This window comes from Eptatretus burgeri, chromosome 3 (genome assembly GCF_056783735.1).
Source record: "Eptatretus burgeri isolate ZD-2024b chromosome 3, Ebu_testis_v1, whole genome shotgun sequence".
In the NCBI taxonomy this organism is placed as follows: domain Eukaryota; kingdom Metazoa; phylum Chordata; class Myxini; order Myxiniformes; family Myxinidae; genus Eptatretus; species Eptatretus burgeri.
The window spans coordinates 74,040,584-74,054,058 of NC_140963.1; positions in this window are offsets into that span (position 1 = coordinate 74,040,584).

The window sequence follows — 13,475 nt, forward strand, 5'->3', positions numbered from 1 at the left end:
CCGGCGCCACCAAATCACTCAGTAGTTGATAATGTTCCGCCGAAAGCGAGGCGAGCAAGATCGACTTCTGTTTGCTCTCGTCGACCACATCATTCGCGTGGAAATAGCATCCCAATTGTTCTGAAAACAATTCGAAGTCGTCTCTGACGAAAACGGGCACCTGTCCGTGCGCCGTGACTCGTCGATCAACCATCCTCGTCGCCAACTGTGGTGTCCGAGGTGCAATGGAACACGAGAAGCAAGAGTGTTAGCAGCAACTCCGCTTTATTGCGCGTCCTGATGTACATTACTGCCACCCCAAGCGGGCGAGTCATGATATACGAAAACCCAATCACGTGATACAGCACAACAACAACAACTCCACCACCAAGAACAGGATCACATCCAGAAAAATAAATATTACCTCAATATTACCTTCACAACAACTACACCACCAAGAACAGGATCACATCCAGAAAAATTACGATTACCTCAACATTATCTTCGCAACAACAACTGCACCTCCCAGAACAGTATCACATCTGGAAAAATAAATATGACCTCAATATTACCTTCCCAGCAACAACTAAATCTCCAAGAACAGGAACACATCCGGAAAAATAAATATTACCTCAATATTACCTTCACAACTACAACTACACCAGCAAGAACAGGAACACATCCGGAAAAATAAATATTACCTTCACAACAACAACTGCACCTCCAAGAACAGGATCACATCCGGAAAAATGAATATTACCTCAATATTACCTTCACAACAACAACTACACCACCAAGAACAGGAACACATCCAGAAAAATAAATATTACCTTCACAACAACAACTGCACCTCCAAGAACAGGATCACATCCGGAAAAATGAATATTACCTCAATATTACCTTCACAACAACAACGACACCTACAAGAACGGTATCACATCCAGAAAAATAAATATTACCTCAATATTACCTTCACAACAACGACACCACCAAGAACAGGATCACATCCAGAAAAATAAATATTACCTCAATATTACCTTCACAACAACAACTACACCTCCAAGAACAGGATCACATCCAGAAAAATAAATATTACATTCACAGCAACAACTACACCACCAAGAACAGGATCACATCCGGAAAAATAAATATTACATTCACAGCAACAACTACACCACCAAGAACAGGATCACATCCAGAAAAATAAATATTACATTCACAACAACAACTACAACTCGAAGAACAGGATCACATCCAGAAAAAATAAATATTACCTCAACATTACCTTCACAACAACAACGACACCTCCAAGAACAGGATCACATCCAGAAAAATAAATATTACCTCAACATTACCTTCACAACAACAACGACACGATCGCTTCAGAGAAAGAAGCTGTTCAAAGCATGAGGCCCAAATGTGCTGTGACCTTCTCAATGCCTGTGACCGCTGCCAGCTGCAACCTTTTGATGTATATTTGATAATCCTTGATGGACACGAAAGGGAAAACTGAAATGGAAGGCATAATGATTGTGAATAATGTAAATCACGCTTCCGCAGATGGCTTGGGCTGACACGTATTGTCTTAATCCCGGACGAGCCCATGGGTGGTGGAGGACCTTGGGCACATGTTGGGTGGTGGAGGACCTGGGGCACAAGCCGCGGTTCAGCTCAGGTAAGGGAGCATGTGCCGGAGCAGCACCAGCCTCTGTCTGGCCATCCCCCCAGGCAGATGCCTGGCCCAACCCCATCTCCTTGAGATGCCGATCAACCTGCTGCAAACATGAGGCACGTGGTCGGCCCATTGGCCTCCTCCACTCACGAGACTCCCTCATTGAGATAACCTTGTGAGCAGAACCAGCGTCAGGAAAATGATCCACGTGTTCAAACAGCCACAGCTGACTCACAGACTGTACAGGTAACAAATCTCATTTGAGTCTCTCTCAGCAACCACTCGTTGGACATAAAGTCTGACCAGTGATAGCCAGGGATTCTCCGAAGAGACCTGGTACCAAAGAAATTAAGTCACCGTCTCAAATCCTTGGTCAGGGTCCAAGTCTCACATCTGTACAGCAAGACTGGAAACACCAAGGATCTTTAAAACTCAGACTCTTGTCCTCCCGCACAGGTACCGGCAGCACCACACCCCATGATCCAGTGAATCCATGACTCCACAGGCCTGACCCAGGCATCTATTGACCTCTGGCTCACAACCAGCAGAGACATGAATATCACTGCCAAGGTAAGTGAATCTCTCCACGACCTCAACATCCTCTCCACAAACAGGTACAGACAAGATAGCAGCATCTGAGATGTCATTGAAAGCCTGGATCTTAGTTTTTACCCAAGAAACCCGTAATCCCAGCGGCTCCGACTCCTCATTCAGCATTTCGAGGGCCCCCAAAAGTATATCCAGAGGCTCTGCAAGGATTACTGCATCATCCGTAAAATCACAGTCAGAGATCTTAACAATCACAAATGAGCAACTTTCAGCTTGATCTCTCCGACATCTTCCCCAGAATCCAGTCCATACAAGCGCTGAAAAGTGTGGGGGCCAGTACACACCCCCTGACGAACTCCAGTAACAACTGGAAATAAGTCAGAGATGGTACCACCACAACTCAAAGCACTCTCAGTACCCGAGTATAGTTCAGACATCAGATTGATCAGTTTTGGTGACACCCCACGAAGACCATGAATCCTCCAGAGGGCATCCCGATTCACTGAATCGAACGCTTTACTGAGATCAACTTCGGCTGCATGCAGCCCCTGCTGAAACTCTCATCTGTGTTTAGTGTGGACCCGAAGAGCAAGGATATGGTCAATCGTTGACCTCTTTAGTGTAAATTCTGAGTGCTCTGGATGCTGATGCTCAAGGAGATGGTGGTGAACTCAACCAAGAATTATCTGAGCAAAGACCTTGCCCGGCAATGAGAGCAGCGTCACCCCTCGGTAGTTATTGTAGCCCTGGCGATCACCCTTCCCTTTCCAGAGAGGGACAAGAAGGCCCCTCTTCCAGTCAGTTGGGATGATACCTGTGTTACAGGTAGAGCACAGAACTGTATGCAATGACATGAGTACATTTCCACCAGCCTAGAGAAGTTCAGTATGGATGCAACAGATCCATGGATCTCAAGCCATTTCAACTTGTTCAGCACAGCCTGTGTTTCCACAAATGAAGGTGGATCACAGTTGATTGAAGGGTCAGCAATCGGGATAGTTACACCCCTGACATCCAACTCGACAGCTGGTGGATCAGCCTGGTACATCCGTTCAAAGTAACCAGGCAGAGGGCCTTCACGTCAGACTCCTCTGTCAAGAGCCCACCACCCTCCATTCTAACTGCAGTACACCGTGGGATGGGCTTCGAGGAATGCAATGTGCGAATTCCCCTGGAAGCAGGACGAGAATCACTTGACCACAGGTGATGCTCGACCCCCTCACAGATTCCTCGCACCTGGACCTCCTTGTCCACCTTTAGCGCATGTCCATTTTTACACCTCAGCTCCTTGAACAGCTCAGCTCTGCCATTCATCCTGGCCCTCGACTCTGGTCACTGGTATCCAATGTCCCTTGATGGAAAAAAATCTTCTTCGCCCAAAGGTGAGTTCCAAGACATCCATCGGCAACATCAAGGACGGTGGACTTGAAGACACTCGACAACTCTTAAGGACCCCCCAAAGCACCCAAACCCCCCCAAATCTCCACTCAGCCTCTTTGCAAACTCCTCAGCTCCCCTCTCATCCTTGAGCTTGCCAACATCCAGCCTTGGCTGGGATGGTACCATTCTCCTGGTTTTAAGCTGAAACTTCAGAGTTGCTACAACAGGCCTGTGGTCAGTATGCAGGAACGGAGCACTCCAGTAGACCCTGCAGTTCTGGATCATCCCCCAGCAACCATCAACGAGCACATGGTCAATCTCCTTTGCCGCACTGCCAGCATTGGAATACCTTGTCCAGCGATGAGCCTGTTGATGCTGAAGCCATAAACCAGCCACCCCAGTCCATGACTTCTTGCAAAGTCAAGGAACTTCGTACTATTCTGGTTCACAGTTCCAGACGCATAGGGCCCAACACATGTCTCATAACCATCCCTTTCAGCTCCAGTCGATGCTTTGAAATCCCGCAAGACTGAAAGAGTATCTTTCCTGGGGGCACTGATCAACCACAGATTCAAGTGTGGCATAGAATGCGTCCTTCATGGTGAGATCAGTTGCTTCAGTCGGAGCATCTCCAGAGACCAAGGAAATGACACGCAGATAGTGATGAATCCTTGGTCTCATACTATGCTCGTTGACTGGTGTTACCTCAATTACCATTGGAATCAGCTTATTGGACGGAGCGAAAGCAACTCCGTGGGCATGGTATCCATCAGAGCGACCAGACCAAATAGTTGGTGTGACCACCTGCCATGAACTCACCGCAATCCAGTCTCCGAACCTCAGAGAGTGCTGCAATACCGATGTCCAATCGCTTGAGCTCAGATGATAAGAGACAGGTGATCATCCTCTATTTGGGATCGGATATTCCAGGCACCCACCCAAAGGGACCGCCTCAGGTTAACCCAAGGAGACTGCCATCTGATGGACAACACCACAGCACCACCCCGACACACACGACCGCAATCTGACCCGGGAAGGTTACCCCGTGGTTTTCCTTCTCTCATCAAAGAGTAGGGTCCTGAAGGCTTTGCCCCAATCCCGTCATCTGGTGAGCTGCCCTGCGGAGGGCAGCTGTACAGGAAGTACTCCCATGGAGTGGGTTTTCAGATTAATATTTTTTCATTTGGTATGTTTTGCTTTATGGAGGGTTTTACGGTGGCCGGAGTGCAAATCCTGCCACTCACCTCCTTATAAAATGTAACCCAACTGCAGATGGCCAGGCCTGATGTTTGACCGAAGGTGGCAAGAATTTGTCATGTTTTTACAGAGTGGCATTGTCGACACTTCATGTACAACACCGGAGGATCTTTCGAGGATCAACTAATGCCAGCAAATGGGACACACATCTTAACATCAAGGCAAGGGAAAGCAAACTTTGTGATGGCACAACACACTGCCCGTGAAACACCAATCAGAGGGTTTTTATAATTGGACCATGACTCGAACTGAGACTTGACCAATTACCATCCAAAGGTATGTGTGGATGTATTGATCAGAAATAAAAGAAGAAATCAAGCAGATAAAAACGAGGAAAAGCAAAAAAGTGGAAGGCCCAATACAAGGCATTGCCAAAGGGTTAATTTGAGATATCTGAGTCAATGAAATGAATTTAAATTTTTTTTTTGTCATTAACAATCTCGGTAATAAAAGTCTAAACTGGAAGGGCAATTGGTAGAGCGCTTACCTCCGCCCTGCAATGCCTGATCCATGAGAACATATCGGGTCTAATACATTTTTCGGGTCCAAGTTTCCCAATTCAGTGATGCAATATGCAAATCTTGTTTCCATTCCAAGCGAATCAGATGAAAATTGACGATTTTTCAAATAAAATTTGATGATTTTAGAAGTTTGACCTTGAGTTGACCTTTGACCTTTTGACCTCAAATATAGTTGGTTTCCTCATTCAGTGATGCAATATGCAACTCTTGTTCAAATTTCAAGTCAATCGGATGAAACCTCCACCTCTACAACTTGGTATAGTTTCATGACGATCGGTTTCTAATTGTGACCTGTCGGCGACAAACAGACAGACAGACAGAATACCAAAATCGACTGTCCAATATACTTGAAAAAAATCTTCGATTTTGCAAGTAACAAACAGACCAACAGACAGAAAGTGGTGAAAACATAACCTTCTTCACCTTTGGTGGTGGAGGTAATGAACTATAAAATTTGAAAACGCCAGAATTTGTCATCCTACGAACTATAGCTTTTTGCTTTTCATTATTATGTGATGAAATATACAACAAAGAAGGAAATGTAACTGCAGTGAACTTCGCAGAAATTTCAGGAGAGGCATCCATGGCTTTCCTCGGTGACTCCCTGCCTGGCTCCAAATGTTTCACAAGAGGAGAAAGCATGTGGCATGTCACTTTGGTATAAAGAAACTTCAAAAACAGAAAACTGAGAAAAGAAAAAGAAAGAAGATTCCTTTGGATCACAATTTTTTTTTTTTTACAAAAAAGCATCCTGGAAGACAAAGGACACAGCGAGACATTTTAAAGATAATCTTCTTTTTCTTGCATATGGCGGCTTGGCTGCTGGGTAGCTAACATTTTATTGGGGGGTGTGACTTTGCCACTGATGCCGTGCCCCGATACCAGTGCACTGGTACTCATTTTGCCAACCTCGGAAGGATGACAGGCTGAGTCAACCCCACCTTGTGTTAATTGAGTGGAAAATGGTGTGCCAACTCAGGACCCTCAGATCCCAAAACCAGCTACTCTAACCACAAAGCCAACACCATGTTTATTTCAAGATGATTAAGGATATAGATAAAATAAATGCAGAAGTTTTTTTGAGCATAAGGACAGCTCCAGGACTGGAAGCTGCAGCCTGGGAGTACAGAAGAGGGGAGAGTTAAGATGGGAATAAGGCAGTCGTCTTTTGCAGAGTGTAGTTAATGTCGGGAATGGTCTACAATCTACATGGAAAATGATAAGGTTTAAATGGAATGAGAAAGGCACCGAAAAGCATTGGGGATAGAGGGGTACATGGATGTTGGCAGAGGGGTACATGTTGGCAAATTTATCTCCGTCAAACCCGAATCTTCCCTGCTGGGATACTCATATCAACTGCTTGGTGTGCATTTGGTTTTGAACATGGATCTTCCCAACTACGAGCAAGAATTTGCAATACTGAACCTTTTTCCCTTTTCAAGAAACGAAGAGCCAAAGGCCAACCAAATTAACAAGGTGATTAACAAAGATTACCTTTTGAACATCCGATAATGTTTTGTGCACTTTCTAATCAGTTGGCAATTTTCACATTGAAACTTTCCATCAATGTTTTAAAAAAATCTAACAAAACGATGTCTTTACAGAAGATGCACCAGCTCTGAAAGTTATTCTAACAGACAATGTAACCTTTGGGGGGGGTAGGGGTGTTGTGGGGGGTGGAATCACTTGTTTGATTGTTCATAACAGCCCCATGAAAACTGCTGCATTGAGCATTTGTGCCGCGACGCGACGTTGCTCTGTTACTAATTAACGGCAAAGTGGAAAAGCTCCGGGCATCTGAGCACACCTGACCAAACAGGTATTTATCGTCCTTAACAAGAAAGGTCACCGGCAGGTATGGCAGGCCGTTTGGAGGCAGAGAGCATTGTGGCGATCACCCTTCCCTTTCCAAAGAAGGACAACAAGGTCCCTCTTCCAGTCAGTTACTTCCAGTAATAATATTACTATTATTAATATTGTTTTGTGATAACATTAATATTATGCTAATATCATAAGTGTTGTTTTCAGTTTTGTTGTTAGAAGTGGCCTTGGGAAAACGCCATGATAAGCTATCGATACACATTAACACAGATTTCACCCAAGACAGAAACACCCTTGGAGGAAGGGGTGTGGGAATGAAGTCACGACAACCTCCATCGTGTGACCCCTTGTCCCCCTGGCAAGTTTGGTTGAGATTGGATAAGCAACGACCGAATGTATCACGGTCAGACAGACAGACAGACAGACTGCACCAAATTGCATATTTCAGTGTGATAAATGTGTGGCCAAAAATTCACCCGATTTCAAAATTCAATAAAAATTAGATTAACTCTGATATGAGTGTGAAACAAAAACAAAGAGGTGTCTTTCAAGTTTATTTCAATCGATACATATTTTCAAAATGTCTTCCATCATTCTGAGCGCATGTGAATACGTGTAGTGCAGTTTCTAATTCCAGCCTGCGGCGTTCGCTTTTTAATGGCCTCCAAGGTCACCACATCTGTCCCCTTTAGATATTTTTTTATATGAGGGTACCTTCAAGGAAAAGTCTTTCAAGAGAAGCCAGGGACAATTAGTGATCTGAAGGATTTTGTGATTACAGCTCTCACTGATATTGGGCAGGGCTGAAATCTCAAAATCCACAACTGGCACCTCTTAACTGGAATGGTGACAATGAACACCTGCGCCACACCAGCACTTACTCCAACAGTTCCTGACCAACACAAAGTGCATGCCACAGAACCACATTGTTTATGTACCCATTGCACAATTAACAAGACCTCTAAATTAGGGGCTGGGAAGAATCAAATATTTTATGCATTCCAACTAAGGCCTAAGTCACATTTGGCACGGCGGCCGTAGAGTCTACAAAATCTACGGCCACTAGCAATTATAGGGCGGCCGCAGTATTTCCACGGTCACACAATGTTGCAGTCACATATGTTTTTATTTTTCAGGGAGCTGCATGGCGTATTTATAAATTGTGGAGACCGAAAATGTGGGATTGTCGTACGGTCTTTGATTTGATGTCGCACGGTGACCTTAGGGCGTCCCTGTGGCGGCCATAGAATTTTCAAGGCAGACGCAAGGTGCCCGCAAGGCGCCCGCAGGGGGGCCCTAAGGTGAACGTGCGGCCAGACGGACAGTAACGAGTGGGTTCTTTTTTTCTTTTACCAGTTCTTTTTTTTCGGCTTGTAGAATTGCTACGGCCAACGTAGAAATGAAAAAAGTTATAACTCCGCGCTATAATTCCACAGCGACCCATACGGCCTGTAAAATATAACCATACGGCGTAGGGCCACCTCAGAAACTCTGCGGCCACCACACGTTTCTGTCAATTCGGGGGGGGGGGGGTACGGCCGCCGTATCCTAGCCGTAGAGCAAATGTGACTTAGGCCTAAGCTGCAGTTTTTGAAAAACATAGAACCCCACATTATATGAAGCAGTGTCAGATCTCAACCAAACTGCTACACAACTGCAACATCAGTCAGCTGATTTCGGCTTTCGAAGCCTTTTATTAGCAAATCACCAGCCCATCTGTTGAGGAAAGGAATAAATCCACGGACACGTTTCGGGCTCACTGGCCTCAGCTCTTGACAAATGCCTTTTTACGAGTAAAAAGAAACGGAGCAAACATAAGTACTTGTACTTTACTCCCAAGACCAAAATACACAATCAAAGCCTATCAAACTACACACATGGACTTTGGCCTGAAGAAGGATATAGAATCATCCAGCATGTATTCGAGGCTTGTCGAGGAAGGAACTTCTCGAGTGATGGGACATAGAGTATATACATACAGAACTGCACAAAAGTTTGGGTTATTTCCACTTTTGTGGTGCTATTCCCCATTAAACATTTGTGGGAGTGTGCAACATAGGTGTGGCATCCAAGGTCACCAGGTCGTTCTGCGTCAAAGGCCATATAAATCAAATTTCTGCGATTGTTAACCCTTGGAGCACAGGCAAGACAAACTCTTAAGAACTGGAAGGCATATGGTACCACCAACACCTGCGTAGATCAGGCCGCCCCTCTAAACTGTATGACCAAGCAAGGAGGAGACTGATCAGAGAGGCCACCAAGAGGCCAATGGCAACTTTGAAAGAGCTACATGCCTTTGTGACAGACTGGTCACTGTGTGCATGTGACAACAATATCTCAAGCACTCCACAACTCTAGCCTGTACGGTATGGTGGCAAGAAGGAAGCCATTACTCAAAAAAGTCCACCTTGAGTCCCATTTGAGGAATGCAAAAAACCACTCCAAAGATTCTGAAGCCATGTGACAAAAAGTTTTGTGGTCTGATGAAACCAAGATGGACCTTTTTGGCCCAAATGCAAAACGTTATGGTTGACGCAAACACAACACAGCACATCGCCCAAAGAACACATCCCGACTGTGAAGCATGGTGGTGGCAGCATCATATTATGGGGATGTTTCGCATCAGCAGGGACTGGGGCACTTGGCAGGAGAGAAGGGAAAATGTATGGAGCAAAATACAGAAAAATCTGAGAGGAAAACTTGCTGCCCTCTGCAAGAAAGCTAAAATTTGGACGGAAGTTCACCTTTCAGCATGACAATGACTCGAAGCACAAAGACAAATCTACACTGGAGTGGCAAAGGAACAAAAAGATAAATGTCCTTGAGTGGCCCAGTCAGAGCCCTGACCTAAATCGACTCGAAAATGTGTGGCATGACGAAGATTGCTGTCCATCAATGCTCCCCATGCAACCTGACTGAGCTTGAACAGAACCAAGAGCTTGAACAGAACCAAGAAGAACAGAACTCATTTGTTCACAACCAAGATGGACCTTTTTGGATTTTGGTTTACGGGATAAACTGTGCGGTAATTTGGTCATGGGGCTGAAGTACCATGGAGCCAGAAATATATCCATGGATTGATTCCTTTCCAGGGGAGGGGCTGGTGATTTTCTGAATAAAGGGCTTCTAAAGCCAATTAGACTGGCTGATGCTGTGGTCAGCAGTGTAATGAGCAATTGGTTCTGTGATTTTCACAGACGACAACTGAGCCAGAATGTCCTTAATTTTGATACAAGTGAATACAGTATAATTGTGTATTTAAGCTGACATCAATCCTATTGTACAAATCATCTATCCACTCAAAAATTACCTTTATCCATGTACCCCTATTTGTGTGTGCACGCGCACACACATACACACACCATGTACAGTAGGTCCCACCGAAGCACTGGATATTATGCTTCCCCTCGGGCTGCAGCGGGAGACCCTAATACACACAGCACTTTTGGTGAAATGACCAGATGAAGGGGCCGCGGTCGTTTTAGGGACCATTCGTGCCTGGGTACCACTCGGACAGCATCTGTCCCACTAATAGCTGTCAGCCGCACGATTGATATCCCTGCATTAGCCTCATAATTAACAGTTCCTGTCTTCCATGGGCGGGTTTCATTATTTTAGGCTGATTACACCTGCGATTGATTCATTCACTTAAGATATTTATTCGGCCGTGTGCCTTCAAGAATGCCGCTATTAGTTGGAAAGACAAACACGCACCCACCCTCCACCACCCCGGGCCCCCCACTCCCACATGGCCCTCCACATCCCAACCTACATGCAGCATACTCAATACAACTACGGCGCACGACCTGCCGTAATGAGGCGATTAAGTTAATTAACCGGCACAAATGGAAGTAGTGAACTTTGGAACACGACCTGAACACAAGAGGGATGAAGCTGGATCCAGGAGAGATGACAAAAGCACCCAGAGTGGCTGCTGACCTCACAGAGGCAGAAGAGCTCATGTGAGGTATAACATCTTCAATTGTCAACAGGATGAGTTTGTGGGGTTAATAGCTTACGTCTCCCTGTTGTCCTTGAAAAGTGACATTGCTCGAAATTTAAAGGTGAATTACAATTTGCTCCATGCAGTGCCAAGTGACCTTTGTATAAAATTACACAAACAATGATTGAAATAATCCAAGCAACTTTCAATGTACAACTTGATTTGCATCGTGATGTCTGATGGATCTGCGCATTCACCTTTGAACTGTCGAGAATGAGTTTGAATCTCGACCCAGCTACCACCTGTCATCCTGGTGTAGGGGAGACATCAATGAGAGGACATTAAGGCCAAGGACATGTCTGCCGTCCAGGACCACTGTTGAACGTTAAAGATCGCCAACGATGCCTTTTGTGAAGAGTCGGGAGTATCGCAGGCATGCTGAACAAATTACAAATTCCTGCTCTGATTGACAACTCGAAAGGCAACGGAAAACCACTTAGCATAAATCTTACCAAAAAAACTGCTTCAGCAGCATCAACGCGATGTCAAGAACCTTTTGCCTCCCAGGTTGAGGGTAATATCTGGTACCTGGACACTTTGCTCACATAATAACAATAAAAATATCCGAGTATGATGCAAATTAAGGATAATGACAGCAGTATTTGAAAAATTACATTGGTTCATCCTAAACGGTATTGATGTCATAGTAATTGAAATAAGTGAAGAGTAAAGTAGAGTGGAGTGGAGTGGAGTGGATGTGGATGTGCATAGCCTTTAACACCATCAACTGAATGAGCCTCGAACCTTGAATGAAGAAAGTGACGTTTTTTTTCCCAGCTTTTCATGAGAATGAGTCATCAAAAAAAATTGCAACCCAAACGTGAAAATGCACTTCCCCTTGCTTGAGGTGTTTAACTTTGTGCAAAGCATGGTTTTAATAAAATGTTTCCAATTTATTAGCTGTTCTTCATTTACAGCAAACAGCGAAGGCTGATTTTCAGCTGCAATTGTACAAGCCTGATGTCAAAAAGGAAAATGAGGGTAAATTTCAAAAACTTGGAATTAATTGTTCTGACTTCAATGATCACACATGATGTGTGTGTGCGTGTGTGTCTACATATATATGTGTGTATATATATATATATATATATATATATATATATATATATATATATATATATATATATATATATATAAAAATATATATGCATGGCTCACAAAGTGGGTACACATACTGTTACACTAAGGGCAAAAAAAAAGTTTCGGGAAACATGAAATGCAACCCATTATGTTAATCTGCATGTATTCAAATAGCTAAATCTAAATTTTTAGACCTGCAGCACGTCCGGTTTTAAAGTTACCAGTGAATATATACAACAGTGTAAATACACGTTCGAATTTCGAGCTTGGCGTCAGCGTTATGTACGGAATCAGATGAAAAAAACAACATAAATATTATATTTTGGGATAAGAAACAGATAATTTTTACTCTGCCTTTTTGAACAGGGTCAATATGTGACAGGAAAAAGAAAAAAAAACAACACATATTGAGAGAGTCCGATGTTATAAATTACGAAGAAAACACAGACGAGTTTAGGAGCAAAGAAAGCCACACTTGTAAGTGAAAAATAATGTTAAAATCGAATCGATTTCTTTCGAACTTTTGAAAATAATCACATTAAACATGAAAAGAAAAACATAATTCTTACCTCGCGGATCCTCACGAAGAACCAAAAAATTCTAGCATTGGTTAAAATGAAGAATTATCAGACAAATGCGAGTCACCTGGTTCGGCTCGGCGGCCTCACGCTGGATTCGTACGTTACAGCTCTCGCAAAGACACGGACACGAGGACAAACGCTGCGCTCGGCGGCGAATGGAAATGTGCTGACACGCTTGCAAGTGCCTATTATATCCATCAATCAGGGAGGTTTGCAAGACGGCAAGATTTATATATAAATGTATATATACACGGAAAAACTTGAACAACGCTACTGCATCAAATTTTGTGTAAAGCTTGGCGATTCCCAAGTTAAAGTGGAAACGATCCGCAAGATTCAACAGGCCTTCAGGAACGAAGCAATGGGCACCACACAGATAAAAGAGTGGTACAACCGCTTCAAAGATGGTCGCACATCAGTGGAAAGTGAAGCACGTTCTGGTAGGCCCTCAACATCCCGAAATGAGATCGTCATTGACCAAGTGTGGAGCCTGCTGATGCAGGATCGTCGAATCACGATCAGAGAACTTGCAGATGAGGCGGGCGTCAGCATTGGATCCGTTCATTCCATTGTGACTGAGGATTTGGGCTTAAGGAGAATCACAGAGGACATGATGGAGACTGTGAACAGCG